Consider the following 6375-nt stretch of genomic DNA (forward strand, 5'->3'; position numbering starts at 1 on the left):
AAAAAAATTGGAAAAAAATCGCGTCTGTGAATCCGCACCCGCCGCCTCCCCGTCCGTCCGCGGGGCGGCGCTGCGTCGCCGCGTTTGTTCGGCGGGCGGGGAGCCGACCCAGTTGGAAGTCGCCGGCTCCGTCTCCGCTCCCTCGCCGCCTCCCCGCTCCTTTCCAGCGGCCCCAGTTTGAGCACAACAAATCCAGCGCCTCCTTTGTTGTTTCAGGGGGGGACACAGCAGCCTCTTTATTTATTTATCTACCTATTTATTCATTTATTTATTTATTTTATAAGCACACGTTCGCAAAGTCCCATGAATTATTCAACGGCTCTAAGACGTAATTGTTATCGCGTCTCGGCGGAGAGGTTTTTCCCCCCTCACCGGGGCTGTTTTGAGGGGTTGATGGCGGCCCGCGAGAGTGCAACGTGGAAGGAGACGGCGAGCTCTGCGGGAGAGCGTGCGCCTTGTTCTCTTATTCACGGCGTCGCCGCGGGACTTGTTGGCGGTGCGAGGCGAACTTCGCTCGTCTCCTCGGGCTGCGGCGAAGTGACGCGCGGTCCCGGGTTGGCGTTCCGCCGCGACGGATCCGTTGTTTCCCCGCCGCCGCCGCCGTCCGGATTCCGGGCCCCGTCCCGCCGGTTCATCGCCGGTGAACGCCGCGTACGCCCGGCGGTTTCGGAGGCGTCGCCTCTTGTTCCTGCTCCTCCGGGACCTGACCCTGGAGGCTGACGAGCGCGGCCCCGCGTCGCCCCTCGGCCGCTGGCTGGACGAGAGCGCCCGCGAGGGATTCCAACGGTCACAGCCACGGCGCATTACGGCCATTATTTGTCTCCTGCCCCGGGACCGTAGGGAGCTCGCTCTTTGTGTGTGTGTGTGTGTGTGTGTGTGTGTGTGTGTGTGTGTGTGTGTGTGTGTGTGTGTGTGTGTGTGTGTGTGTGTGTGTGTGTGTGTGTGTGTGTGTGTGTGTGTGTGTGTGTCATGGAGGGATAAGGCTCGGGCTCTGCCTTTCCCGACATTGTCCCCCTTTCCCCCCCCTCCTCTCCTTTCCACCCTTGCCTTTCAGGGCTTTCTCCAGATGAAAGCCGGGGGATGCAGCAGCACACGGAAGGATAAACGGCTGTAAATCTGGACCGGGGAGACAATCTATCATGTCGGGCCTATCTCCTTCCAGCAAGGCGCCTGCCCTTGAGCAAGGCGCTGAGCCACCGACACCAACTCGTGGCGCCCGCTCCTCCTTGATGCTCAATACTGCAATTGCTTCGTGAGATGTAATTGGTAATTTACCCGCTTGATTCACACGGCCCCGTGTTTGTCCTATATTTTTCCCCCCACTGCAGTTTTGGATATAAATAAAATAAGCGTTTTTTGGTTGTTTTTTTCCCCTCTCTCCCCAAAATAACGCTGGAGAAGTATGTCAGCTGCAAAAACATGAAACGCCACGTTTGAATCTTAAAAGCAATAGCCGTCCTGCTATTATTTAGCGATTGCGCTGCACTATTAGTCGAGAGCATTGGCGGATTGTTTGCCTCACAAAGACAAAGGGACGACTGAGTTCGGCGGAGACGAGGTGAATGTGACGTGTTGACTTCCTCTTTGCTGCTGCTGTCAATAGTGCTGTTAATTGGGGGATGATGGAGCAAAGGGGGGCCTCTGATCCCTGGCTGTTACATTCGTAAACAGGCTCATGTGCTCCGGTAGATGATTCGACTGACAGTTACACTCCTCATCCAAACAAACAACAGCCCCCTCCAAATCACAGTGCAGTCGACCTACATTTGCAAAACTGGAAGGGGATTGGCACCCCGGGGAAACAGGATCACACGGCTGAGCCGCTGGTAATGCGCCGGCATTGTTCCTGTAAGATGGGAATACACAGCGAATGCGGAGCGATAAAGCGGGAGAGACTTTTGTACCATGTGCAAGGAGGGTTCGGGGCATGCTTTGTCGGAGAGTCAGCGAAAGCTGCGAGAAAAGTTGCGGGAAGTCAGAGAGCCCTGAACCCAGACGAGACCTGGGCCTGTCCAGAAAATGGGTCAAAAACAATACATCTAAAACCCATAGGTACCACGCCAAAGCCTCGTTTATATCCACCGTATGTACTGTATGTCATTTGACAGGCGGGACACTAGGCTCAGATCAAGTCTTTCACTCGGAAAGACAATCCCCCAAACACTGAGCTCCGAGCCCCATCCTGATAGTTTGCGGCTTCTCTCAAATATGCCGCGGCGTCAGTTTCCCTAGGACACCCGCTTAAAATTCCATGCCCTCGGGTTCGGCGGCGTCACGAACGCGGCTTACCGAAGGGTTCACGGAAATGAGCGACGCGCTTGTCGTGGTTCTTCCGGCGCCGCCGACGGAATCGCTCCCTCGCGCGCCATTCAGACCCTGGCAAATCCTCGGCTCGCTCCCCGCCGAACGCAGGGGGCGGAAGGGGGTGGACATGAGATGGAGTCAACAGGGAGCGAGGAATGTGTTGCCGAACGCCGCTGATCTGGGAATTGCAGCAAATGAAAGAGAATAGAATATGACAGCGGGAGGCGGCGCAAGGGGAGAGGGATGCAACAAATGTCCTTGTTTATCACCACGTTCCAATTAGCGGCAATAGGCCAGTTGAGTAAAATGACCACACACCAGGAAAAAAAAAAATGTGGGTTTGAAGCCACAAGTGATTAATGTGCCGTCAGTGTTGGAACTGGCAATAAACCCGAATGAAACAATGAGATGGTGAGAACCCGGTCAAGTGTGGCAGTGTATGTGTATGAGTAATGACTATCACATTTTGTTTCAAACTACCTTTGCAACTGGGTCCAGAGTGTAGCGTCTGCTTCAGCAGGTTGGAGGAAGGAACGCAACTTCCTGTTTCTAGTCCCTCTGTAAAACCCCAAAAAATGCCATGTGTGGTGTGGGGAGGGTGTGGTTTGAGCAGCCACGCCTGTCCTGGGTCTAGGTAATTATGGACCCAGGATCAGTGTGGCTGCATACCTGTTGTTCGTTGGTTGGTCTAACGAGCAACAGATAAACCCCCATCCCCACACTCACTCAGGAGGGAGGAGCCCCGTCATGACACGCGTCCATCTGCTCCGGAGCTTGTTCTATCACGACCCCTCTCCACAATAAACTTGTGTTTTTAATAAGGTTGACACCGTAGCCGATTAGTGCACGCTCGCACCAGAAGCAACACGGAGCGTTTCCAGCAGGAGGCGTCGACAAGCAGCGGCGCGCCGCCGTCTCGGAGACTCGGCGACGGGAGACAGCGGCGCGGAGTTCAACCTCATGCCGATTAGCTCCCAAGCGCGGCGGCGCTAATGCATTGCCGCTGGACAAAAGACAAAAGTTTCGTCCCCTAAACAGGGGGAGCTCATTGTCGTGGAAGCCGGGCTCCCCTGTGCGTTCGACTTGGAAGGTAGTTGGGACGCCGGCTGAGGTTTATTACGTGACGCGCTTAAGCAAAAATGTGGAAGTCCGAGTCGGATCTCCAGTGAGGTTAAGTTCTCGTGGATACTGTCCCTGTACGGCCATATCGTCTGATTAAAAATATTTTCCGCGCGCAGTATGATGTCCTAGAGGACACATCTCATGGTCAGAACACGTGTGGATATTTTATTCTGACAGGTGCGAAAAACAACCCTTGTTTAATTTAGATTACCGTATGTACATTTACACACAATTATACTATATCTATGAATACATAGAAAAACAACCGCGTCAGCTAAAAATAAACATATTTGCAAAACATCAAAAAAATAAATGAATGCAGCTTTGTGCACGTCGACCAGTGTATACGCCGCCATGGCAACTGCTCAGAGATCGGTCGAACGGGGACGCCCGCGAGCGATGAAACCCGCTTCTGGTGTGAGCGTATGGTCAGGGGCTTTCCAGAACGGTAAATAAACTGCACATATTAAGCGGGGGAAGGAGGCACCGGGCCTGGAAGCCGGGCGGCCTCGCGTCAAGTGAAGCCCTCGGTTCTCCCCGGCAAATCAAAAACCCTCCCCCGATTGGTGCTGAAACAACATCTGTGACCAAGCCAGAGGGAAAGCAGCGGTGTACGCGTTGCATTACCGCGGAGGAGATGTTGCTGCAGGCCTTGTTCCACAAAGCGACGATAAATCAGTTTTTTTCATTGGGAGTCGCCTGACATGACTTCACTCACAGCCTCGACTCTCATGTTTGCACCCCCCCCCCCCCCCCCCCCCGATGCTCGTCTCGCCTCGGCGCCTCGACGACAGCGAGAGCCGCGCGGATCGGTCGCGAAGTCCCCCCGATCTATTCTGGTGAGCGCACATTGCCATGGACAGACAGAGCCGTGGAGTCTCGGAGCGGAGGAGAGGAGGGAGGGCAACAAATGGAACAGAATAACTTATTTCCTATCGCAATCAAATGAGTGTCACATGTCTGCCGGAGGCATCAGGCTTCATATCACACAGTAATCTGCTGAAGGAACAATAATACTACTGTTGCCAGCTTTTTGGGAAATTGCCTTTTTGTCCATCTTACAAGGATACAGGTCAATACCAATTTCACCCCTGTGTCCAGCGCAAAGATAGCGACGGGCTGCATGCTAACTGTGTTAGCTCAGTGCAAGGCTGTGGGTGGGTTCCACTAGCCTAGCTCCTGTGGAATCGCCCCATAAACCGGAGGCTGTGTAGCCACAATGCGGAGGTCTCCAGCGGTTTGCTTTCATATGGTTTAACATACTAACCTGACTTAAAATGCCCATGGCTTAACAGATTTGATTGTTTTTCATATAAGGTGACGCGAATGACCCGCTCAGATTTATGTCCTCAGCAAACGTGTGGCCCTTGACCCCGGCTCACAGACGTCTGGTGCCTTTCAAGCAGAGGTACAAGTTGCATGTGCAAATAGACATACTGAAGTGGTGAGTTATTTGAACTGGTGTGTGTGTGTGTGTGTGTGTGTGTGTGTGTGTGTGTGTGTGTGTGTGTGTGTGTGTGTGTGTGTGTGTGTGTGTTAAATATTTCTGCATTTGGAAATTTTAAATGTAGAAAAAAATATATAGATTTCTAACAAATCACAGCAATTTTCTAAGGTTATTCAATGTAATTTACTCCAGTTCAAAGATGGAAGTAGATATGTCGGTCCGGTGAATCTTTTGGAACGCATTCTGCACAAATATGAAGTAAAACTTCTCAATGTGTGGAAAAACAGTGAGGGTCCAAACAGTATAAATAAAAACAGTTCTTAACATTTCTCATTTCCCTTTTTTACGAAGGATGGGAAAACACCACATTTATTTTTGGTTCATTTATTGTTTCAGAGAGAGAGAGGGGGGGGGGGGGCCCTCAGGGCATGCTGTATAGAAACGCTCTCCCAGTTGTTTTTTTCTTTCATTCTTTTTCCATCAGATCCTTTTTAACACACACACACACAATACGCAACTAAATTAACAAACACATACGCACACACAAAAACTGAGTGAGCCGATGTAACAGTCAACCTAATGATGATGAACGCCATGCGCTCCCTCTTATTGTTTTCTATCCATGGTACACACAGTATACACCGATCAGCCACAACATTAAAACCACTGACAGATTAATTGAATAACATTGTTCATTCATTCAAATTCATCTGTCAAGGGGTGGGATATATTAGACAAAGTTGAAGTTGACCACTTTAACGAGGGCCAAATTGTGATGGTTAGACGACCAAGTCAGAGCATCTCCAAAACTGAAGGTCTTGTGGGGTGTTCCCAGTATGCAGTGGTTAGTATCTTTCAAAAGTGGTCCAAGGAAGCACAACCGGTGAACCAGCGACAGGGCCATGGGCGCCCAAGCCTCATTGTGCACGTGGGGAGTGAAGTCCAGCCCGTCTGGTCCGATCCCACAGAAGAGCTACTGTAGCACAAACTGGTGAAAAAGTTAATGCTGCTCTGATAGAAAGGTGTCAGAACACACAGTGCATCACAGCTTGCTGCGTATGGAGCTGAGTAGCCGGTAAGAGTGTCCATGCTGACCCCTGTCCACCTCTGAAAGCACCTACAATGGGCATGTGAGAGTCAAAACTGGACCATGGAGCAATGGAAGAAGGTGGCCTGGTCTGATGAATCACCTTTTCTTCTACATCATGTGGATGGTTGGGATTAGTGTCTGATCGGATCGAGCGTCTGTGGGATGTGCTGGAACAACAAGCCTCAACAAACCAACCTCACAGCTTCCAGGACTTTCCAGGACCAGGGATCTGCTGCTAATGTCTTGGTGCCAGATACCACAGGACACCTTCAGAGGTCTTGTGGAGTCCAAGCCTCCACGGGTCACAGCTGTGATTTTAACGTTGTTTCTTATCAGTGTGTATATATATATATATATATTTATACACACACACACACACACACACAGATTAATCCATGTCATCTCACAGTGA

The sequence above is a fragment of the Zeus faber genome (assembly GCF_960531495.2).
Source record: "Zeus faber genome assembly, chromosome: 12".
Lineage (NCBI taxonomy): Eukaryota > Metazoa > Chordata > Actinopteri > Zeiformes > Zeidae > Zeus > Zeus faber.